Source organism: Bombyx mori, chromosome 14, assembly GCF_030269925.1.
Source record: "Bombyx mori chromosome 14, ASM3026992v2".
In the NCBI taxonomy this organism is placed as follows: Eukaryota; Metazoa; Arthropoda; class Insecta; order Lepidoptera; family Bombycidae; genus Bombyx; species Bombyx mori.
In genome coordinates, this window is record NC_085120.1 from 10,307,229 (window position 1) to 10,334,371 (window position 27,143).

Sequence of the window (27,143 nt, forward strand, 5' to 3'; positions counted from 1 at the left end):
AATTATAGTAGAATTTTGAAGTTGACCGGTTGATGTGTTTGAAACAAACCGTGTGGCGGAACAAAGTTCGCTGGGTCCACTAGTAAATTATAAAATTTTGATGTTTTAATTTATATACGAAATGTTTGCACGAATGTTATCATAAATATTATCATGTTAAAGCAACTAAAACGAGTTCGATACTTCTACATATTTATTCGGGCCGGGGAAAATCCTAACGGAATCCGTGCGCTGGGGGCCCGTACGCGAGATGGTGGACCCATCGAAGTTGAACATCACCTTCCAGAACTCGATGTCGAGCATTGGCAAGTCCAGTGCAAATTGCGCGATGACGCATCAGGATGCGAGCGTACGCTCCACCATGTATTCATCAACGCAGTTACAATTCCCGCAGCAGCTATGAGACATCATATCAGAAATCACAATTTAAACATGATCAATCTTCTATCTATATATATAAAAATGAATTGCTGTTCGTTAGTCTCGCTAAAACTCGAGAACGGCTGGACCGATTTGGCTAATTTTGGTCTTGAATTATTTGTGGATGTCCAGAGAAGATTTAAAAGGTAAATGAATATGAAAATGCTCGGAATTAAATAAAAATAACAATTTTTGTTTTTCCTTCCATGTGTCCCCCGTCCGACGTCGTCCTTTTGTTTGTTCTAAGTTTATTTTATACAAAAGTTTAGAGATATAAAGCAGAAACCGCTTCCTCTCATAAATCGAACCGTAAAAACAATTTAAGCAGAAAGTTAATGTCCCTTCCAATAGTACAGACGGCTGAATCTGCTTCATCCATGAGTATTCACGCATTGAACGTGGCTTACTCACGGCTAAGGAGCTTACATTAAACCCCTGTGAAATTGATGAGAAGACGTAAAAGCACTTTCGGGACAGTCGAAATGAGAACTTCAAAGGAAAAATCGCTACTACGATCCCGCAGCTAACTAAACAGTATATTTTGATAATTAAATCGACCGTAGTAATAGCAAGATCATGTATTGCGCATCGCAAATATGGATTTTTATCAAACATTAAAGCAATAATGTAAATACTATTTAATTTTTTAAATTTTTTACTGGTGGTAGGACCTCTTGTGAGTCCGCGCAGGTAGGTACCACCACCCTGCCTATTTCTGCCGTGTAGTAGTAATGCGTTTCGGTTTGAAGGGTGGGGCAGCCGTTATAGCTATACTGAGACCTTAGAACTTATCTCAAGGTGGGTGGCGCATTTACGTTATAGATGTCTATGGGCTCCAGTAACCAATTAACATCAGGTGGGCTGTTAGCTCGTCCACCCATCTAAGCAATAAAAAAATGGGTAATCTTTTACGAAAATATGAAAATCTAAAGGTCTCAGTATAGCTACAACGGCTGCCCCACCCGTCAAACCGAAACGCATTACTGCTTCACGGCAGAAATAGGCAGGGTGGTGGTACCTCTACCCGTGCGGACTGTATTCGCGGATATGTTCTATTGATCTTTAATTTTTTTTTTTTTTATTACTTAAATGGGTGGACGAGCTCACGGCCCACCTGTTGTTAAGTGGTTACTGGAGCCCATAGACATCTACAACGTAAATGCGCCACCCACCTTGAGATATAAGTTGTAAGGTCTCAGTATAGTTACAACGGCTGCCCCACCCTTCAAACCGTACATAAAATCGTACATAAAAATAAATAAAACAAAGCGTAATTATTACTAACAAATAAGACACATTAAACCGATATACGCAAAACAAAAAAAAACCTCATTTTAAATAACAACGTCAATATTTTAATGAATAACGAAGCATAAAATTCAGCAATACCAATCTCTGTTTCGGCTCGAGCTTTAAATTAACGCAACGCCGATACACGTCCTAATAAATTACAAGTTTAAAACAACAGCAATTAATAATATTATAACGTTAACAATAAAACTAAAAGCTATTCACGATCGCTATCGTTATGGAACTTCTGTAATTACACCCGAACCCTCATTCCTTCCTTATATTAATATATACTCGATGATCTGCAAACAAAAACCTTTTTATTGATTTATATTAGCACTGAATCCACGGTCTTATCCGGTTCACTGGTCTAACTGAGCTTCTGAGTCACTAGTAACAAGTATAATAGTTACAGCGTCTCGTGATTACATGTTTTCATTGGTTTGATGGGAAAACGACGCACCTCGTACTAAGTGGAATCGGAGTCCATGGACATCAACAACTTATAGGCCTCGAATCACTTTGAGAAATTACTTCTAAATGTCAGTTATATACTTCAGAATTTTTTGTTTCATTTAAATAAAACACGTGGGGCATTCGGGGACTGCCGCGGTAAAGCTATTGCATAGCATTTTTTTATCAACTTATGCAATTGTAATTAGACGATAATAATTTAATATTAAAACAATAATAAAATGATATCACGCTATATTTATAAACATTAACTGTCCCCTTCACACTTATGAGCTAGACCCGCGCAAGAGAGAGATGTGCAGACTTTTCATGATGCGGATGCAGTGCGACGTCACGCCGCGCGCTTATTCACAAACACTACCTACACAAGCGTAACGTGTGAATGTGTTGAACGCGAGCTATATGGTAGGCGGAGTGGGGGATCTTAGGTTTTATTTTCGTTATGGAATTTCTTGATTCGGTCGCCGCGTTCAAAGCCCGCGATAAAAGCTACAATGCAATAGATTAAAAAATGACAGTAAAAAAGTTTTAATTATGTCTGCGACTCCTATACTATTTTTACCACTTGCTCATTATTGGTAACTTTTACTAATGAACTACGGTTCGATGGAATGGCACTAAAAGTTTTGTCCAATGTAACAGCGACAGTCGATTAAAAAAAACCTACTGAATTTACTCGTCGGATCTTCTCAGTGAATCGCGATGTCTATAAGGCTAGTGTTAAAAAAATATCCAGGTTAAGTCTGTCAGGTCATCTACGTGTTCGATGAACTATACTATTATAACTATACTCTATAACCCCTCGAGGTAACTAGGATGAATAGGCAAAAAAAAAAACGAAATAATCGCACACCATAACATTGCTTACAAATTCGACGCTTTCAATACATTTTCAGACTTCTTTTTTTCCTACCTAGGCTGATAGCCTTGAGAGGCTATTTCAGCTTCACCCTAACGTGTGTAGGTGAGCTCACGGTGCTCAAACCGGAGTGTTGCTAACACTGACCCTAGCCAGAGTAGTGCTTCGCAGAATCTACCACCGGATCAGAAACGCGACTGCGAAGATTCAGCGAGAAACTCAGTGGGCTGTCTGTGTCTATGGGTTAATTCGCTCGTCGAGCCCTTCGTCGCAAGCGACGGGTTCGACGAGGACGGTAACCGGATTTTCAGACAGTAAATTTAAACCTCTGCAAAAAATAGAATGAGATCGGCGGTAGTTATGTAGATTTCAAAATTATTATACTAAATTATTTTATTAATTTGAACTTTACAAATAGGACTAGACCTTCAATTAATATAAAATTTAATAAGTCGAAGCTAGAACTTCAATAAATTCTCCAACAACCAAGACTTTATTAGTTCTGATAGTGCAATATAAAATTTAATTATCTCACAGCTGAAGTAATATCTGAGGTTGTATCAAAGAAAATAAAATGGGAACGTTTTAAATAAGGGCTCCACAAACTCGCCCTATTTTATAAAATCATCCCTAAAATGGTCACGTGTCAGTTGTATTTAGAGGAGCCGCTGTCAAGGGTTCTGTCCAAATTTGTTTTTGGAGCCTTCATCTCTATCGCACTCGCTAGTGTTTTGATAGGTGCGAGCGAGTAGGCTAGCAGACAGATTCCGTGAGGGGTCGGACGATGTAGATATTCTTCTCTCGAAATAGTTATTTTCTATTGTAAACGTAGTGTGGTGGGAGCATAGCTGTATTTTAAGCTTATACCTTTAAACGAGCAATTCTTGTATGTTAATATATAATATATAATCTGAATCTCGGAAACGGCTCCAACGATTTTCATAAAATTTAGTATACAGGGGATTTCGGGGGCTATAAATCGGTCTAGCTACGATTTATTTTCAGAAAATGTTGTTTTATTCGTGTTTTCAATAATCAACTTTATCGTTAATCAACTTTATACTCTTCTCGACATCTATTGGCGAATAATAATACTATTTTCCTTAATTGAGGGCAACTAACCACTTTAAAGACAAAACAAGATGGCGTTATCAAAAATAATTCTCTATCATCTAGTAATACTTAACAGAAAAAAAGGTATACGATAAACCTATATTATGTCTATTTATAAATATAAAAAAGCTCGTCTTTTCGTCCTAATCAGGAGTGGAGGTTAATAAAGCACAGAACTAATGAGTCAATGACGAACTGGATTAGTTATTCGGTTTGCCAAACCAACTCTCATAGAACATAAATTGTTATCTAAAACGCGCGCCAATAATGACAGTTCTAGATTCAAAATGGCCGACGATAAACGCTATTACACAATTTAATTTGCGTCATTTAATCCAAACGGGGAGGGTTCGAAATTAAACGGAATAATTCATTTTGCAGAATGCACCGTAATTTCCCATTTGTCACTTTAAATCCGACGACAAAGGAAAAATGTTTTTGCGCGAAAGGAAAATGGACGGACGAAAAATGAAAAAAATGAAAATGGCCGCCATAAAGTATCCCCTACATTTATTTCGGTATAAAAAGATTTTAAAAAGGAACGCCGTGTGCTCCGTCGCCTATGTCATATGCTAATTTAATTTTTATCCAAGATGTTTTTCATTACCTTTTTACCTGCGTGTTAGATAATTATGCGCATTCATTCTCCCACAAAGCAGAGGAATACTCTTTTTACAAAAGACAACTTTCGCGATAAAATTAAATTTTAATTATTATATTTGTGCATGCACCCTTCGTTTCCTTTCTTTGCGTATTTCGATATATCGTAACTAACTTAGTTGATCTGTGGGTGGGCCCTAAAATCCTTGGGCCCGCGATCTGCTCTCAACACCTGCAGATCGTTGAGTCTCACATACCCCGCGCGCCCCCTAGGCGCGGGGACCTCGTAGGAGGTTCGGCCCCCGGCCCGAAAAAAAAAAAAAAAAAAAGGGCATAACGTTGACGAACACCACACTGTTATCTGTTTAAAGCTACAAAATGATGATTAAAAACTGATTAAAAAGAAATCCCTTTTACGCAACTATAATTTTTTAACATCCCCTTTGTAGTCAATCGCGAATATTCACCTACAACAGCTACTGACCAACACCGTAATTCTGTAAGAGTAAATAGAAAAATTGCTTTATACATTTTAGTAGTTACGGAACCTAGCATTCATCCTACTAATAACATTACATAATATTCTAATAATATTATAAACGAGAGTTTTCTAATGGATAGATGTTCACGTTTACGCAAAAACTAACTGTATTTAACTAATAAGAAAGTTCATAATGTAATAGCTAACAAGTTAAGAGACAGGTGGCGCTCAAATATTTAAAAGAAAATATTTTTTTAATACAAATAGCGCCAGTCACAGCAAAGTAAGAGGCTATTCCAACTACGCACAGTCAGATCAGCTCACGGCCTCAACCTAAGAGAATTGCTAACACTGACCCTAGCAAGAGCAGTGCTTCGCTGAATCTACCATCGGATCGGAATCGCGATCCACTGAAAAGATCCGGCGAGAAACTAAGTGGGTTAGAGCTTGATCGAGTTTCACTAGTAGTTTAAAAACTATAATTTATTATTCACTTTATTAATTATTATGCGTGATCACGCTTATACAAATTTTAGGGAGAACAGCGGGTGCATTCCCCTTCGTAGTACCTACATCGTATTGATTGTAATACGATAACTCGGGTGCGCTCACACTGAGTGTATTTACATGCGGCGCCGATTTTTTTTCGTACCTATGCTGATAGCTTTGAGAGCCTATTTCAGCTTCGCCCTGACGTGTAGGTGAGCTCACTGGGCTAAAACCGGAGTGATGCTAACACTGGCTCTAGCAAGAGCAGTGCTTCGCAGAATCTACCACCGGATCGGAAACGCGACCCACTGAGAAGATCCGGCGAGAAACCCAGTGAGCGCGGCCCCGATATTCGATTATTATTATTAACAACATCATACAATGTGTTTATGTTGCAATATCGGATCAGCGGATCCATAGTAGTATATTGTCGTAAATTTTTAAATAAATGAAATTATTCACCACATATAAAACAAAACACCTTGAGGTTATTAACATATAAATATTCTAGTGTATGTGTAGGAAGGGAGCATCGTACCCTAATATTGATTGAAAGCCATAGTAAGGGCGTTTCCACACGTCTACAGGCCTTACGATTTTTAATTATCTAGTTTTAATAAAATATGTGCACATGCTAATAATAAGCGAGAAAATAATATTTATGACCCAATTTTTTTGGTAAAATTAAATAGATATATCTGCGTTTTATGATGGTAGGAAATGTCGCGGAGCCGGGGTTATAATACAGTTTTACTATTTCGGAATTGTGCAGTATAAACTTAATACCAGGTGTGCTATGAGCGCTTTCATCCATCTAAGTTATAAAGTATAAAAAAAAACATAATATTTTTTTTACAAGTAATAACTTAAGCCGTTTTGTCAAACGTCAATCGAAGCGAATCCGATTTGAAAATGGCTTTATTTTCCGAATCGTATTTATAGAAAAGTTTGAAACCGTTGAACTTTCTAAACTTTGAGTTCCATCCGCAAACATTCGTAAATACACCGGAGCTGCACGGAATCGTTTGAGCCCTAATAATTCTGAATAGCTAGGGTTGACAGACAAATAATACGAAAAAAAATCAATCATATTAAATTAGTACTAACTAGATTATTGATAACTTCTTACTCTACTATATAACTCCTCTTACATTGGTAGATGATAGAAAAAACATTGTTATATGTATAATGCAAATAAAAAATTCCTTCTTGTATTCCGCATCTTCTTTAAAATATGTTATTTATCTTAAGTGCATGACCTTATTATATTCTTACTGCCCATAAATAAACAAATTAAATTTTGGAGAATATTTACAAAACTTAAAAAGCTCTAAGCTACGATTCCTTGCACTATAGGAACCAGAGACTGATATACATATGTATAAACTAATATATAAAATTTAAAAACATTAAATACGCCAAAGCACAGAGCAAACTAATCTGCAGTCACACGGATGTTGCCAGAGGTTAGAGTAAAACCCACGATCCTCAACCCAGCAGTTTGAACCCAGCAGTATCTACTGCCCCACCGTGCCCTAATAAACACTACTAAACACTAAAATACTACCCTTTTATTTGTCACATAAATTGTTATGTGACAAATAAAAGGGTAGTATTTTAGTGTATATTGATACTGTAATTTCAAAAGCCATGTTTGTACGTAAATCAAAGTAATATCACGTTTTGAGAAGGCACTCTCTGAATGATTTAAATCTAGATACGTGGCAACCCTAAACTATAGTCACACCCACATACATAAATTTCGTTAATGTACACATTTTATCTTTGTATTCGTGTTTCCTTCTGTCTAAAATTAACGTAGGGCACAATAGGGTGTGGGCATACTAACCATTTTTTTGTCCGTTAACTCTATAACAAAATTGTCGCAAAAGTAAAACTTTACTTTCAAATTACACTGCTGAGCTATTAAAAAAAAATGTATTCGGTGTAATGTTCAAATAATTCTATGTAACAGAAAATGGAACGGATAAAAAAAGGGTTTATGTTGGACTAACAAGTCAAAAAAATCAAGACGTGTGTGTGTGAACGCTGCCTTAATGTTTATCGCAAACCAGGATTGAAAAATGACTTCATTCTTGGCTGAGAACTCTCGACTTGATATGTTACTTCATAAAACGCACAGGGAGTGAATTATCTTGTAAGCTGTTTATCACTGTATGTGAGTTATGACTTTTGTTGAGAAACTCAACAAATCTTCATATTCAAATCACATAACATTTTTGTTATGTACATAAATATAACTTAATATAATAAAGTTTAACTATCTTTACATCAAAGGGAGCTTCATGATTATCTTATACCTTTAAACGAGCCATTCTTGTATATTAATATATACACCTATATAATCTGAATCTCGGAAACGGCTCCAACGATTTTGATAAAATTTAGTATACAGGGGATTTCGGGGGCGATAAATCGATCAAGCTACGATTTATTTTCAGAAAATGTTGTTTTATTCGTGTTTTCAATAATCAACTTTATTACTCTTCCCGACATCTATTGGCGAATAATAATACTATTTTTCTTAATTGCTAACCGCTTTAAAGATACAAGATGGCGTTATCAAAAAAAAAACGAGCATAGCTCGGTCATAATCTAGTTAATACATAAATAGAAACATGAACAAAAACGAAAAATAAAAAAATAAAACTGGTTATTAGTTAAATAACAAAAGCGTTCTATATAAATTAATTCAGGGTTTTAATTCACGCACAATAGATCGCGGCGGTAACACAATCGGCCAACGTTTCACCGGCGCATGGCAACAGCATTCGTTACAAAGTACAACAATTGAATAATAATAATGAAGAGACGAAATTAATAATGTGAAAGCAAAGCGCGTGCCGTATGTTTAATACAGCACTTTACGGCTTATAGAGGGGAAATGTCGACAGCTGCGTGTGAAACGTACATCTGCCATCCCTAACTCACTCGCACAAGTTCATTATACGTGGCTACGCGGCCGGTCACGCACACTGATGTGAAGGTGTGTACGCCGGCGCACGCACACAGATGCGCTCAGCACGCTACAGGGTGTTGCCCGTTGCGAGCCATCGCCTCGTTCAGGGCTGAACGCCCGAAAACATTTTGTTTTTACTTGTTGAATGTTTTTGATGGATGAACGCGAATGATTGATTGAGTGTTCTTTTACAGTGCCGTGTACGATTGTAATAGATTTTGGCCCGCACAAAGAACGGTTTATAACGCGGCGGCTCTTTAACTCCATTATGTTCGTATCGATGCGTGTTTTTGTGAAAAAAATACTAAAAATTCATTAACGTTTTAGAGGAAAATAATGAATATCGGAGCAGAATTCATCCATCGACAGTGCGTTTCCAGTGATCTTTTTTGCCACGTACCATCCGGCTATGGAATGAGCTCCCCTCCACGGTGTTTCCCGAGCGCTATGACATGTCCTTCTTCATACGAGGCTTGTGGAGTGTATTAAGCGGTAGGCAGCGGCTTGGCTCTGCCCCTGGCATTGCTGAAGTCCATGGGCGACGGTAAACACTCGCCATCAGCTGGGCCGTATGCTCGTCTGCCTACAAGGGCATTAAAAGATTAAAAAAATATGTATTCCGTTGTTGTCGTTTTAATCAACCGTTGTCGAATTAACGAGCAAGGCTTCAGTCAGACGTCACGATGGATATTGGCGACGGTATCGAATCCGACCTTTGTACACCGACAATTTACATAGTAACATCAGACTACCCTTGTTGCAATTTAATCAGTTAATGTATCGGGTAAAGGTTTTATTGTCTGCTGTATTTGATTCGGTGTGAAGCTCCAACAAGACTCGTGACTTCGGACGGTTTTATTCACAACCAATTATCTCGTTATCAATGTTTAGCTAGTTTTAAAAATCCTCTTCAATCGTTGAGGGCATAGGCAAAGGCATAACAGTATTTTTGTGAATCGATCATATCGATTCTTTGTAGTTATTAACAAATTTAATAAAGACTACCTGACCCGACAGACTTCGTAGTGCCTCAATCGATTAATAAATGACCTAAACTTTTCTATAAGATAAACTTAAAACAAAAAAAAGTAATCGGTCCGACGGGGGGGACACCCAAGGAAAAACAAAATTGTTATGTTATTATTTAATTCTGAGCATTTATCTACCTTATATTTATCTACCTTTTTTCATATTTATCTACCTTTTAAGCCTTCTCTAGATTTCCACAAATAATTCAAGACCAAAATTAGCCAAATCGGTTCAGCCGTTCTCGAGTTTTAGCGAGACTAACGAACAGCAATTCATTTTTATATCTAGACATAAGTAAAAATAAGAGTTTTTTTTTTCAAATTGTCAGTAACACAGCTAAAGACGTAATGTAATACATAAATAGATCTAAATAGTCAAGTGTCATTGATTATGGTAGAATTACGATCATCGGACGAACTGGCAATTAAAAGGTACCAGGTTTCAATGACGGTAAGATACCTACTTCTACCCTCAAAACAATAAGATCAGAACAGAATTGTACACAATGGCTTAGAGGAAACATTCACACACATATATCGACAGAGGCAATCCGGTAAGTGGCATTGTCCAACTTTAGGGCCATTTCTTTATACAATTTTATTGGTTTTTTTTTGGGCTATAAAACTTCGTGGCAAAGGAATTCCATAGATTCCGTATTCCGGGATTCCGCTATATTGTACCGGGATTGCGAATTTTGTTTCTGTTGTGTGTGTGTGTGTGTCTTTTGTCGATTTCGGGTTTCACTTACGTAAGTGAATTAGCTTAAGGTATTATATGTAAGATATTTTTCTTTCTCAGCAGTATTAATCGCAAGGGATTTTTGTATTTATATTGTGCTTATAAGTAACTGATTTTATGGCTATTACTAAATAGATAGACACGCTAACTGCTCACCTGGTGTTAGGTCGTTATCGGAGGTCATAGATTATGCAAAAACTCTTCACAACTGCTTCTTGAAAGGGACAGGCAAGATTTTGTGGAGATCACAACCGTTTCTGAGGCCAGGTTCGGGAAAGGCCTCCGGGCCACCAGTAATCTGGTATTGCTGAAGTCCATGGGCGACGTTGACCACTTACCGTGACTACCTATCAGGTGACTTATCAGGTGGGCCGTGTGCTCGTCTGCCTACAAGGGCAATAAAAAAAGAAAAAAAGAATTATCCTTCAATCCTAAAAAAACCGTCACAGACGCAAAACTTAACTTAGGACTTTTTATAGTACTATACTTATATATAATACTATACTTATACTTTTTTATAATAAAGTTTATAGCTTATAATGAGTATAACATCATTTATCGAGAGGTGAAAAGCTATTTGGTTTAAGCGCCATTTCCCTTAATACGTGACATTTATTTTTATAATTAAAAGTGCGTTTTATTTGCTATTAATTAGCATCAATAGTTCGATGTTTTCAATTGAACTTCAATTAAGTTTACTCCATCCAAATATCTGAAGTTTTTTTTTGTTGTTATGATATTTTATCCGAATTTGAAACTTTAAATGGCTCTCCTGTAAACTTGCTAAAATTACGCTTAAACCAAATAGTTTTATATATTATAGTAAAATAGAAAACTTTTCACCCCTCGGTATATAGATATTGATAAATAATAGTTTCAAGGTACGAGTATAATAAATGGATATTTTAGAGGGCGGGGGCGTCCATTAATCTTACACAGATCGATTACTAATTAAATTTAGACATTTTACAAAAACAAAAAAAATACCAAATTTTTAATAAGAACTTTGGACGACCAATAAATATTATAATCCGCGAACATTACAGCCATGAATACACTTTCAAAGAGAAGTTTATTTTCTCTCATGCCCTTATGTTTGTTATCAGATAATCACTACTAATTTATTACTAACTACTTCTGTTTACGATAGATAACATGGTGCAGTGAAACTACATTCCGAATTTTACTGGTTACAGGACGTCTTGTTACCGCACGGGTAGGTATCACCACCCTGCCTATTTCTACCGTGGAGCAGTAATGCGTTTCGGTTCGAAGAGTAGGGCAGCACTATAAAACTGAGACTTAGAACTCATTTCTTAAGGTGGGTGACCGCATTTATGTCGATGTGTTTCAATAACGACTTAACACTGTCAATCTAAGTAATAATAATAAAAAAAATTACATCTCTAAATGATGCACTTATTTTGTTTAATTATTAACCGACCTCAAAAAAAAAGAGGTTCTAAATTCGAACCGATTTTGATGCTCTTTTCGATGTTGCTAACACGAACCCTAGCAAGAGCCGTGCTTAGCAGAATCTACCACCGAATCGGAAACGCGACCCACTGAGAAGACGATTGCAGATGCTTGGGTTACCTAAAAGCACCGATAGTGGATCGGGAGGATCCAAGATGACGTGGGCTAAATTTTATCAAGATCTGATCTGAGTGATTTTTTATTTCTCCTTAATAGTGCATGGTTCATTGAATTCGACTACATAAAAGACTAGCCGTACTCGCCCGCTTCGCTGGGTATTTCAAATTAACATTATTATTTATTGTCATTATTATTAGGGAGGCCTACACTCATATAAATATTAGCCTATCCATTAAGTACATGTATTTTCTGCATGGATACCAAGTTTCAAGTCAATCGGATGCACGGTTCAGTAGTTATAAAGGAACATCCGTAAAAACCACTGTCTTTTTTTTTTAAAGGGATTTTATGACCTGGTAACTGAGACCTTTAAGTCATGTCTTATTTTAATTTATATTCATATTTGTATGAAAAATGATATTATGGAGTGAAATGAAATGAAGATGATTAATTTGAGACATTAATCAACTGGGTTGAAATTAAATGAAATGAAATTGGATGAAATATAATCTCAGTAAAATGGTGGTCATTTACTAAGATTTTTTTCAGTGGACTTTTTGGAACATCCCGAGAAGTTACGTCCAGCGGCTTTATTTTATTTTCCCACATTTGTGCACTTTCACAGATATCAAACAGTTAATAAACCACCATTATTACACATTTAAACCTGAAGAAACACTAAATAGACAAAATTAAACAAATCACACAACTTCACTACTCGCGTTCCCTCCAAAAAGCCCTCAAAAAAAAAAAAAAACACTCTACTTATATATTAGTATAGATTACCTCATTTCGTTTTGTCGGAGACGATTAAAATTTGTATTCACATGTTTCTTCGTAGTTCAGAAATATAATTTGCCTTCACGACAAACACCGGCTGCGTTTTCGGTGTAATTAACGTCAGCTTCTGAACTTCAATACAACGTTATAAAATAAGTTGTTCACGCAACGAAGACTGCTGTTGACAGTTCCACAGTTGGGAATAATTTTGTTATGTAACACTGTGAATACATTAAGCCTTATAACGTTACAACGACGCTTTTAAGCCCTAACGCGATATTAATGCTGTATCGTTAAATTTATTCTTATATAAGTGTTTGGTTCGCACAATATTAATGGCCCAAATATCTATGGCAAACCAGAGGGCCGCAGAAATTCGACTATAATTAATTGGAATTGTAAGTTTGTACACTATTATGATTGTATTTTATACTTCTATAATCACAAATTTCGCCAAGACTACACTATAAAAAATATTAACAAATACAAACAATATTTAATCTATTCTCAATTTGACAACAGACGTCAAGAACAAAAGTTTGACAATAAATAGTATGCATTATGCATGCGTGTGTGCGTCAAATACATGGTATGTAGTGTGTGTAATGTTTTATTTATCGATTTAATGTATCTTTTATGCATTATTTAAAAAAAATATTAACATTGTGCACTTCTCTATATTCTTTATAAGTGTGGAAAATTTCATACTACTCCGTCCGCGCAATTTTCATAAAAAGGGATACAAAGTTTTTGCTTCGCGTATTAATATATAGATTAGGACCATGACTAAGATGTTACTAGCGGACATTTATGAGATGTACATGACAACCACCTATTATAATTTTACATCAAAATTATTTGTTTATTTTACAATCGCGATAGCCGAAGAAAATGCTGCATTACTATAGAGGCTATCTACGCTTCCTAGCGAAATTAAAAACATACTTCTCATAGTCACTAGGCATAGCTATCTGTAAAGCAGTTTCCCATTTAGGATAACAAAAACGCAAAATATCTTAAAATGCTGTCACCCTTAACATTGTTAATGGCTTAACGAACAAAAATCTGTCCCTTTCTGACTTTGTCTAGAACTTGAACGTGAAACTCATACGAAAGCTCACCGAATCTTCACAATGTTACATTTTGACAATTTCGAATGTAATCTCTACAAAGTTTAGGAACCACTGTGCTCTAATAAAACCGCGTTATTACCATTCTAGACAACGAAGCACTGAAATCTCTGGAACGCTGCACTGAAATTAAATGCGCCGTACAAATAACGTTACAACGTTTACCATTTAACTTGATTTAACTGATATTACTGGTGGTAGGACCTCTTATGAGTCCGCGCGGGTAGGTACCACCGCCCTGCCTATTTCTGCCGTGAAGCAGTAATGCGTTTCGGTCTGAAGGGTAGGGCAGCCGTTGTAACTATACTGAGATCTTAGAACATATCTCAAGGTGGGTGGCGCATTCACATTGTAGATGTCTATGGGCTCCAGTAACCACTTAACACCAGGTGGGCTGTGAGCTCGTCCACCCATCTAAGCAATAAAAAAAAAAAGTGCGAGATACGCAAGAGCTTAGTTATGGTTTTTGACCATTTGCGAAATGGCTTTGGATGTGGCGCTCTTTTAATTGAAAGCAAGGTTCACTTTATAGTTAACTAGCGACCCGCCCTCGCTTCGCTTCGGAAACTGTAATTTATTATTGAGATCACCACTATTTAATGGATGTTATTATACATATCGACGCTTGAAAGGCAAACGTGACTAAGCGACAATGCGTGAACTTTACAGTAGACTAATAATAATTTATTTTAACGAATCTAGCTGTAGGATTGAAATGATTTTAATAGACCTAGAAATTTATTTATTTTTCGCATCGAATATGGTTATTGCCTATAATTTATGTACAAAGCAATTATTCTCGCTTAGTCACGTTTGCCTTTCAACCGTCGATATAAACCTTCCTCTTCAATCTCACTCTATATATTAAAAAAAACCGCATCCAAATCCGTTGCGTAGTTTTAAAGATTTAAGCATACATAGTGATATAGATACAGAGAAAGCGACTTTGTTTTATACTGTGTAGTGACTCGCGGCTCGCTATGGATGGTTTACGATTCACAATGTTAAAGTGAGGTTAAAGGTATCTAGCTGTTGAATTTTAGCGAAGAAACGGTTGCTTAACTCAAGGTAGTCTATACTTTAACAGTGACTCTAAATAAATAATAGTAAAAAAAATATGGAAACTAATCATAAACGGACATCCGCCCAAAATTAGGATTCCTTGTGTTATGGGTACCAGAGACTGACATACATATACTTATATACGTATTGTTTTCGAACGAGTTTCCTTATGGGACGATGCGGAGTTGTACCCTAAACGGAAAAAACGTCCGTAACGTAAGATTTTTAAAAGAAATGCACACAGTGTACGACTTAACTTTGTAATAACGTACAAAAAATAACATATTTATTTATCATTCATTGACCACGATCTCAGAGCGTTTGTTTGCGCAATACTCTAACTCTTAAGCAAGCATCCGTGAATGAAGTGTACCACAATAAGTTCGCACGTTACCGAATGACCGTGGGTTGTTGCGAAACTTCCAGTTTTATTTTCTTTATACTTCGAATAGAACTTAAAATTAATATTTTTATAATAAGGAACTTCGTTCCTATCCGGTGTCCCACGACACCACACATCTTTTTTTCAATTTATACACGTATATATAAGTACATAGATAATAAACAGCCAGACAAAGAGCAAACTTGTTCATCACACGTATGCTTGTCCGATGTGGGAATCGAACCCCCGACCCTCGGCGCCACAGTCAGGGGTGCTAACTACTGCACCACCGAGTCAGACGATTCTTATTCGTTGCGAGTGATTGTTAAATTTTAATATTTTTTTATCTAGAGTATAAATTCTCACTCTTCTGTTGGAGGGAACACTAATCACCGACCTATTTTGTCCTATCGCAATTTTAGATGCATTGTTTAGAAGCATTCTTTAGCGCATACCCTCCAAAATAAATTTATCTGAATTAGCGAAGTGCGAAGCTGCCTTGCTTGACCATCGTTCCGCCTATTTTAGCCACAGCACAGTGATTTTTAAGGATCGAAGCCCTAATACAATTGATTTTCGACCTCACGACTCAAGATGAGGGACGACTGCATTACTAGTCATAGTTAATTATGCCACGCAATATAAAAATAGTACAAACCGGCGGCCGGATGAAAATTTTAAGGATACCGTTTTCGTTTTCATTAGATGCGGAATCCTAAAAAGAAATACAAACATAATAAGGTACAACACCAAGAAGTTATTCGCTGTTTTTTTTTCTTTCGTATAATATATTAAGGAATCATGTTGTGGAACCCTCATAAGCCGACAGATCCGAACGATTTTTCACGCGGGCCTTACAATGTTTTTGTCGTCGATGTTACACGGATATCGTGGTTCGATCGTCGGTCGGTTGTAACAAACTCGCGGCGCTCTTCATTTGCAAGTCAAAGCGACGAGAGCATGCGCCAGTATTTGTACCTTAGAACACGAGGTTTGTTCGCATCGTATTCCTGAATGGACCGTGATGATTTGCGTACTCTGTCGACTCCTAAATATAATACAGAAATTTTGTTATTAAGCGGAAAATTTTGGTAGGTTTACTGGTGGTAGGACCTCTTGTGAGTCCGCACGGGTAGGTACTTATTTCTGCCGTGAAGCAGTAACGCGTTTCGGTTTGAAGGATGGGGCAGCCGCTGTAAATATACTGAGACCTTAGAACTTATATCTCAAGGTGGGTGGCGGACTTACGTTACAAATGTCGATGGACTCCAGTAACCATTTAACACCAGGTGGGCTGTGAGCTCGTCCATCCATTTAAGCAATAAAAAATATGGAATTATAACTTCTCGTACCGCGCAATGTATGCTCAACGGTAATATAGAGAACATTTATGATAAATGGATTGTACTCAGATCTGATAGCACTGGCCTTCCGTGAAACAGTCGAATTAAAGAAACAAAAGACTTATTACGACAGTCTCGTATAATGGAAAATTATCGGGTTATCGGTTTCTTCTTTAAAAGTAATATAATTAGAAGCAGTACATACATACAAACACTTTTTTTCCTACCTATGCTGATAGCCTCGAGAGGCTATTTCAGCTTCACCCTAACGTTTGTAGGTGAGCTCACGGGGCTCAAACCGGAGAGTTGCTAATACTGACCCTAACAAGAGTAGTGCTTCGCAGAATCTACCAGCGGATCGGAAACGCGACCCACTGAGAAGATCCTTACTTAATCACATTAATTATACACAGCAAGAACACTCAATTACAATACAGTTTAATGTAGTGTTGCCACCTAGTGTCTATATGGTTTAAAAATTTGTCACATCCATCGCTTACAATGTGTACAATGAGAAACACGAATGTTTTCAAAGAAACCGCAATAATCGCGGCGCTAATAGCTTTGCGTGTACAGTCGCGTCGCAATGCAGCGGTGCCTCCCAGAGACACAATAATAACACACTCAGTATTGTTTAGACTGCATTGCCCTTAAGCTAACCTACTGGTCCGCGCGAAGTTGGAATAACCCCTTAAGGCTATTAACGATTAATAAAAAAAAAACATGTGCAGAAACATTATAACAAAAAAATTGTTTTGAAAATTAGGAATTGTTCACGGTAGTCTATACTTCTATACTAATATTATAAAGAGGAAAGATTTGTTTGTTTGTTTGTTTGTTTCGAATAGGCTCCGAAACTACTGGACCGATTTGAAAAATTCTTTTTCCATTAGAAGCCGACATTGTCCCTGATGAACATAGGCTACTTTTTTTTTTTTTTTTTTTTTTTTTTTTATTTCATGTGTGTTTTAATGTTTCCGAAGCGAAGCGAGGGCGGGTCGCTAGTATCTTATAATACGTAAATGCAATCGAAGTCTCAATTTTATTGTATTAATATTGTCCCATGCTTCAAATTTATTTATTTATTTAAGGATTACCGACAGGGTTTACAGTAAGACATAAAATAACATTGACATGTAGAGAGCAATTGATAACTGCAACTCTAATTATAGGCAATCACAGCATGAAATTGGATTGCATGATTGCTCCACATCAGAAACATACAAGACAGTGGTATTTAACATCTTTATGCAACTTTGTGAACTACTACAGGTATATATAGCCTACCCGCTGAAAAAAAATTTTTCGTGACAAGCAAGACAAATGACGCAATTGTGAAGTGGCATTGGATTTTAAATAATTTTGTTGTTTATATTAATGGTGGTAGGACGGACCTCTTGTGAGTCCGCACGGGTAGGTATCACCGCCCTGCCTATTTCGGCCGTGAAGCAGTAATGCATTTCGGTTTGAAGGGTGGGGCAGCCGTTGTGACAATGCTGAGACCTTAGGTGTGTCGCATTTACGTTGTAGATGTCTATGAGCTCCAGTAACCACTTAACACCAGGTGGGCTGTGAGCTCGTCCACACATCTAAGCAATAAATAATAAAATTATATGCCTTAATAATTAATACTTATGATTAAAAATCATTACGTCAGCTTAAAATAATAGCTATAGTTTTGCGTTACATTTAAGTCAATTCGTATTCTCTCAGCTAGGCAATGCGTGCATCCCTCTATACTATAAAATGTTCGGTGCCATATTGGATTATTTGAATACGAATTATAGCCTAATCCTTAGCATCTTTCATAGGCATACATAAACCCGGTAAACCAAAAAATCATCCGACGAGCTACCGCCCGATTAGCCTCCTCATGTCTCATAGCAGTCATTGGCAACCTACCTGGCTCCAGTAATAAATTTTAATTTGTATACAAACTAAGTACGTTAATTCGCATAATGAATGACGTCATTCGTTTGAATGATATTATCTATATATTAATACGTGAAGCAAAAACTTTGTATTCCTTTTTACGAAAATTGCGCGGACGGAGGAGTACGAAATTTTCCACACTTATAGAGAATATAGAGAAGAAGTGCACAATGCTAATATTTTTTTAAAAATAATGCATAAAAGATACATTTAAGTAATAAAGAAAACATTACACACACTACATACCATGTATTTGACGCACACACGCATACATACTATTTATTGTCAAACTTTTGTTCTTGACGTCAGTGGTCAAATTGAGAATTGGTCTTTATTAATATTTTTTTATAGTGCAGCCTTGGCAAAATTTGTAATTATAGAAGTATAAAATACAATCATAATAGTGTACAAACTTACAATCCCAATTAATTATAGTCGAATTTCGACTACTGCGGGACCTCTAGTACCAATAAATTTATAGAAAACTTCAAGTAAATATGCACTAGATGATGACCGAGCTTTGCTTAATTTTTTTTTTATAACGCCATCTTGTTGTGTCTTTACAGCGGTTAGTTGCCCTCAATAAAGGAAAATAGTATTATTATTCGCCAATAGATGTCGGGAAGAGTCATAAATTTGATTATTGAAAAAACGAATAAAACAACATTTTCTGAAAATAGATCGTAGCTAGATCGATTTATCGCCTCCGAAATCCCCTGTATACTAAATTTTATGAAAATCGTTGGAGCCGTTTCCGAGATTCAGATTATATACATATATATTAATATACAAGAATTGCTCGTTTAAAGGTATAAGATTATAATGTCGCATTACATTTGAAATGGAATCTCAAAGAGAACGTAATCATTATTTGGTTCCCAGAATCTGTTGTTTCGTTATTTTCCGCGACTTAAACATGTATAGTCCCCGAATGATCACTACATTTAATATTAAACCTTGTTAACACACAAACAGACTTCGAAACTTTTCACTTAAAGCTCTGATGTTCCGCGTTCTTTAATTATTCAAACCAAAACAATCTGTCCGTTTTTGGTTCTGAACAAAATTACAATACTCAATTTAAATTGATTGTAAAGCTTTTAAATGAACGTACCTATACATTTTTAAGTTGCCAGATTAATTTAATCTCTATGCGGAAAGTGGATAACGCTGTTTATTATTCTTCGGAAATTTTCAAAGAATACAAAATGACTTTTTGTCTTTATTTTTAGAAGGTTGATGGATAGAGATATATTTTTCCCCACGCTTCAAATCGGAACTATTTTATAGGAGAAATTTATAGAGCAGGATGGTGGTACAATAAGACCTAATTCTAATCAGTTATCGGAGTATGACAAGCGAACTAACCCATAGACACATCCCACTGAGTTTCTCGTCAGATTGCCTGAATGGGACGCGATTCCGATCCGGTGATACATTCTTTTTTTTTTTTATTGCTTAGATGGGTGGACGAGCTCACAGCCCACCTGGTGTTAAGTGGTTACTGGAGCCCATAGACATCCACAACGTTAATGCGCCAACCACCTTGAGATATAAGTTCTAAGGTCTCAAGTACAATTACAACGGCTGCCCCACCCTTCAAACCGAAACGCATTACTGCTTCACGGCAGAAATAGGCAGGGTGGTGGTACTTACCCACGCGGTCTCACAAGAGGTCCTACCACCAGTAATTACGCAAATTAATTCTGTGAATCACTGCTTTTGCTAGGACTAGTGTTAGCAAATTCCCTCAGGTTGAACCCGTGAGCTCACCTACCCGTCCCCCAGAAACCGGCTTAGCCTCTTAGGCTACCAGCGTATAAGTAGAGCAAAAAAAAACAGAAGTTCCACATTATTATGAAATAAATAACTACATTGTATTGTAATAACGACACGCGAAATGCACTGGAAAATGTACGTTCAAAGTAGCTTTAATGTTTTAAATTGCTCTCCATTTCGAAACGCTATGTTTTGTAATTAAAAAGCCATTCCGAAACATGAGTTTTGAATATAAAACATTATCGCCCTTTATCGGAACGTTATAGAGCATCAACTTTTGCTTCACAGGAATTATTACCGAGAGAATTCGTATCGTTAAATTGTTTGGCAGAAAAAGAGTCCTAACGAAAACGAAAACGCCCGACGTTTCATTAACGGGCGGGGAGTGAAAAATTAAAAACACCGTAAGGGACAGATGCAACGTATTACGGGAGCGAGAAAGAGATGGAGAGGTGCTCACTAACGGCCAATATCCGGTCGATCAGCTGTGCAACGGAAACAGCTGGCGACTTAAGTGAGCCGAAGCATCATTCATTTGCCGATTTTTTTTTTTTTTCGTTCTCTACTAACGATTTTGCGTCGGCAACGGATTTTTGGTAATCGTTCCTTCTATCTATACAATCGTCAGCTGACGTAATTGACAGTTTTAATGCTTGCAACACCTTTTCGGACAGCTGGCGAAATAAATTATAGATAAACGCGTGTCGGCATATGTATAAGTTATGTTAGAGTTCACGCCATCTATGTGTACTGTTTCGCTGGAAATTGAAGAAGCGTTGTGCTCAGTGCGAGCTTTTTAGCTTCTCGAACGCGTAAAAGTTAACTCAAAGGACAATGCCCAAAATCAGCACCGCGTTATAATAAAACAGTATAGCCACAACACTATACTCATAAATAATAAAATATTTTTTTAGCTTTTCTTAGTTCATTTGATCGAAATCGTATGTGGGGTTAACTTTATGTATTTAATTAGTTATTTATTTGATTTTATTGTATTATTTTATGACTGAAAGCAGTGTTGCCAATTTTAAGAATCTCCCCATAATCAGTCTTTACAAATAGTGTAAGGGCAGACGCTGAGTTTTAAAAATAATGTCAACTGCGTCATTTTTCGGCGTTATGAATATTTTATTAATAATTATCATATTATTATATTACTATAAAAAAATACACAAAATATATTACTATACTAATTAAAAACCTTTCTTTAGTTGACAAAGCACTTATAGTCAGGGAAAGTTAAATTAACTGTTGGTAGCACTATATTACTTATATATACCTTATATATAAGTGGTAAGGTACCGTAAAACTCGCACTAAGCACACTGTGGTATAAACTTTGTTTCTTTCTACCTATAACCTTTCTAAGCATTATTAATGTATTTCGATTATTAAAAGTGCCACTTCACAAAATTCATTACATCCTTAATTCTCCGGCGATTTTCGGCTAAGATTAAAAAATAAATAATAAACCCAACAACCGCACTATTCGTTTTGATTAATATGTTAATCAGGCGCGTCATAATGCAGCCAACTATTCGTTTTGAAATACCGCGGCGACGTGCCCGACTGCGGGTTTTTGCATAAAGTTCGCTTCAACGCACAGCGAACCGTAGGCTTTTAACTTTTCGACTGACTAAATCTCGCACCAACCAATAATAATTAAATTCAATACGAAAATTATTAACGTTAACATTAACTGGTGGTAGGACCTCTTGTACTGGTGGTAGGACCTCTTGTACTGGTGGTAGGACCTCTTGTGAGTCCGCGCGGGTAGGTACTACCGCCCCGCCTATTTCTGCCGTGAAGCAGTAATGCGTTTCGGTTTGAAGGGTAGGGCAGCCGCTGTAACTATACTTGGGACCTTAGAACTTACTTGCGACGAAGGGCTCACGAGTGAATTAACCCATAGACCCAGCCCACTGAGTTACTCGCCGGATCTTCTCAGTGGGTCGCGTTTCCGGCGGTAGATTCTGCGAAGCACTGCTCTTGCTAGGGCCAGTATTAGCAACACTTCTGATTTGAGCACCGTGAGCTCACCTACATGTTAGGGTGAAGCTGAAATAGCCTCGCAAGGCTATCAGCATCGGTAGGGAAAAAAACGCCCTACGAAGCCGAAATTGGCCCATTTGGCTCTTCCCGAAGGTCGAATTCAACCGCGGCCAAAAAAAGGTGTTACGATTTTTTTTTCTAAGCTCTTGTCTTGGTGTTTTAAATTAGACATATAAATATTTAAAACCGATACGTATATAAGTGTCTGTTTCCCATATGATGACAGTAATTGTTTTATTATTATTTATTTAAGTATCAATTTGATCGTTATTATAATAAAGCGAACATAAGTCGTTGCGGAAGGCGGAGGACCGCATTATGTGGAAGGCATTGGGGAAGGCCTATGTCCAGCAGTGGGCAGATAAAGGCTGATGATGATGATGATGAACATACATTTAGGGCAGTAATTGAGGAATTATTTTAAACATCGAATCTAAACAAAACAATCAAATGGTAACAACGTAATTCTTAGAAATTATCATCGTTCGCATTTCGCTGTATTGTAAAGGCAGCGTTTGCCGGCTCCAGTTAATACAAAAAGTTTATTAAGCACTTGAAATTCCGGCAGAGTGCGAAATAAATTAATGCAAAATAGACTAATTACGTTGTAGGCTTTACGTACGGAATATTGTTATAAAATCTGACGGCTCGTAATCGAGCTTTTGTTGTGATCGCGCTTAAAGTTTAATTTTCGATTTAAGCTTCATTAAGCGTCATTCAGTGATCGTCTGGTCGGCCTTCAGTGGACTCCTTACTACGGATTCAATTTATAGATTTTAGAGCGTTTTTCACTGGTGGTTAGGACCTCTTGTAAGTCCGCACGGGTAGGTACCACCGCCCCGCCTATTTCTGCCGTGAAGCAATAATGCGTTTCGGCTTGAAGGGCGGGACAGCCGTTGTAACAAGCAATAAAAACAAACATAAAGAAAATGTAAAATCTTAAACAGTCCTTAGGAAGTACGTCTATGAGTAACACCTAAGTCTTCCTTACCTAGGTAATTAGCAGATGCAAGTTCCACCAACTATTACCCAAATTCATAACATAAATTTATCTGCGAAGTAATTAATTTCAATTGATATAGATATATAAATAAAAAAACAAGTCTTCTTTCGGCACAGTAAAGTTGGCACTTACAATATTTTAACGATTTAAAACATAAAGCGGTTTACGGTTCACCTTTGATGAGCTTTTTAGGTAATACAGCTTTTATGTTGGAGCTTTCAAGCTGATGATTTTAAAATGTTAATATTTTTTTTTGTTTACACTACGTTAGCTATAAACAGATCGGTTATTAACAATAAATGTACCGCTCTGTGATTTTTTTTAGCCAGGACGATAGACCTGCTCACGCACCGCCTGGTGTTAAGTGTTCGAACTTACCTCATATACATTATAATAAAAATAAAAATAAAAAAAATTTATTGAATTTATTTCATGTCTTAAAACCTTTAGAAAGAGTTGTAAATATTTTCGGATTGCCTATTTATTTAATTACTTTTATTAAATTATTAATATTTTATTTACAGGTAAGTATCCGGTATCACCGTGGAAAAGGACATTGAACTCTATATGGCGAAAATTAAGGTAACTGAATAAAACAAAATAGATATTTCGTTGGGCATTGTGGGAAAGCAATGATGCGTTCTAGTTAGTTAGGTGCCTTAGCCATTTTACAGCAGAATGGGACATACTCATGTCGCTTTTAAAATGGGAATGACGTCATGGCCCGCGATGTCCTTCTTAATTTGTTGATCCTCACTCGAAGATTAGCAACCGTTTTAATTCACTTCCTTAGAACGTATCTTGATTTTTTTTTAATTTCAAATAATGTAATTAGTAGAAATCCCTACTCCTCAAAAACCAGAGAACACACGACACAAAACAAAATGGTATCTGTAGCTATCCATAGAACGTTAGTAATTTGACGTATGCCTAAATAGCGGTTACGATATTATCAAGATAAACCTAAATATATACAAGTTCCGAACAACATCCAACACGTCGGTCTACCAAGCAACTCCACTAGCTCGGCGAAAGATCTTTTCCCCCAAAAAAAACATAACTTACGTCCCTGACCTTCCTAACGATTGTTTACCCGACTTGTTTCTGTAATACAGTAGTATCTAGATTAGAAAACCATTAGCCCTCGATCAGACAATTATTCTTGTCTACAAAAACCTCGTAATCTCTATGACGCTCAGCTATTTTTTTTTTATTGCTTAGATTGGGTGGACGAGCTCACAGCCCACTGGGTGTTAAGTGGTTACTGGAGCCCATAGACATCTACAACGTAAATGCGCCACCCACCTTGAGATATAGGTTCTAAGGTCTCAGTATTGTTACAACGGCTGCCCCACCCTTCAAACCGAAATGCAGTCCTGCTTCACGGCAGAAATAGACAGGGCAGTGGTACCTACCCGCGCGGACTCACAAGAGGTCCTGCCACCAGTAATTACGCAAATTATAATTTTGCGGGTTTCATTTTTATTACACGATGTTATTATTCCTTCACCGTGGAAGTCAATCGTGAACATTTGTTGAGTACGTATTTCATTAGAAAAATTGGTACCCGCCTAAGATTCGAACACCGGTGCATCGCTCAACACGAATGCACCGGACGTCTTATCTGTTAGGCCACGACGACTTCAAATTTATTTTATTTAGATTAGGAAACCTTTAGCCAATCAGACAATTACTCTTGTCTACAAAAAACCTCATAATCTCTATGGCGTTCAACTACAAATCAAATAGAGTGTAATTACCATCGTACTAATGTAGTTAACGTTCAAGAAATCAGATTCGCGCGACGTCGCTTATTTCTCATTAACGTTATAATTCGTCGTTAGTACATCCCTAGCGAATCATAATGACTCCGACATACCAAAACCCAGTCACGTTATCTTTAGAATCGTTCATTAACGTCTGCGATTAATTAATTAAACATAATGAAACTATGTAATCGTACGATCGTCATGAGAAACGGTTAGAGCCATCTCTATATTTTGATTGAATGAAATAATTTGATTCAATTGTGTCGGTTATTGGAATAAGGAACACGAAAAACTTGCTAAGTCCAATAACGTTTGTCAATTAAAACTTTACAATAATAAAATCATGTATATAATAAGTGTAATCTAAGCAATAAAAAATAAATAATAAAAAGTTGAGAAAGATTGCCACACATTCAAGTATGGTCGTTGTTTAACATCATCTGATAACTGAATTCGAGATTACCAACCTTGTATCAGTATCAACAGCCGCGTTCGACTTTTTAATAATTGACGGCGAGTACTGGTGGTATTACTGGTGGTAGGACCTCTTGTGAGTCCCCACGGGTAGGTATCACCGCCCTGCCTATTTCTGCCGTGAAGCAGTAATGCGTTTCGGTTTGAAGGGTAGGGCAGCCGTTGTAACTATACTGAGAACTTAGAACTTATATCTCAAGGTGGGTGGCGCATTTACGTTGTAAATGTCTATGGGCTCCAGTAACCACTTATCACCAGGTGGGCTGTGAGCTCGTCCAAACATCTAAGCAATAAAAAAAAGAGTGGACCCTTTCACAACTTAACGCCATGCACGCTGTGTTGTCCATTATCACCAGTAAATATTAGTATGAAGCTAAAATCGTTGAATGGAGAAAAAAAACTAATTATAAACATAATTCTGAGCGGTTTGGCTGTACCCCTTACACTGCCTATATCCATAAAATCCCGCAAACCCTACAAAAACACGAGGTAAACATTATGCCACAAAGAGCCAACATGTTCTAATCGTCAATTATATCCGCTAGTTTATTATTTTCACAAAGCCAACATTTCGTAATAATAAAAATATAATGTGAAACAATAAGTGCGTTAGATCCGACCCTCCCCGACTACGCAACCCTCGTATTATGATATAAATGAGAGTAATTTATCAGCACTAAGCATGTACGCCTGCCTACACCCTAGTTGCTTCGCTACATAATGCGACAGTATATAATCCGTTTCTGCATGAGTATATGATACAAGAGGGAATCGTGCAGCGTGACCGTTTCTGACATAATCCCGTTTATTTGCCGGATAACCGGACGCCGTGTCATGTATCACCGCAGGCATTAACCCTTCGCGCATAGAGCGTGCGCGATATTGTAAATTTAAGATTAAATATTGTTTTTTTTAAAACTGCAAACTGTTTTCTGGAGCAAATTTAAAAGTATTAAATAGTCTTACCGTTACCGTTTTTGTTGAGGTCTGTTAAAACTCAATATGAGAATATCCTATAATTTAATCCTCCTTTAATGTCCTTAGATTAGCTAGGAGTGGAAATTCAATTGCATAAAGACGCGTGTAGAGATTACGAACAAACAAATAATATAATAATGAAAATATTATTTATTTTATTTCTCTCAAAATTTTACAACGGATAGAAAGAAATTTACAAAATTGTGCTGATTTCTAATAAATCCTTAGAGAGCTGGAATTTTTACTAGGCTCAAAGATCTGTATTACACACCACTTAACACCAGGTGGGCCACAGGCTGTGAGCTCGTCCACCCATCTAAGCAATTAAAAAATAAATAAAAAAAAATACAAATTCCCCCTTCTTAAGTGACTGCTCACGTTATGAATAACA

General features: G+C 36.8%; 1 protein-coding gene across 9 annotated transcripts in view; it reads left to right on the plus strand.

The window, feature by feature from the left end:
• The window catches only part of LOC101743927 (brain tumor protein), a 486,142-nt gene that overhangs the window by 442,535 nt on the left and 16,464 nt on the right, over window positions 1-27,143 (plus strand). For 7 of the 9 annotated variants that reach the window (XM_062672157.1, XM_062672154.1, XM_062672156.1 and 4 more), the window contains one exon: window positions 24,056-24,113. The exons of the other annotated variants lie outside the window; for them this stretch is intronic. The gene's annotated coding sequence lies outside the window, so the exon portion shown is untranslated. The remainder of the gene's footprint in view (window positions 1-24,055; window positions 24,114-27,143) is intronic. 9 annotated transcript variants of the gene reach the window in all.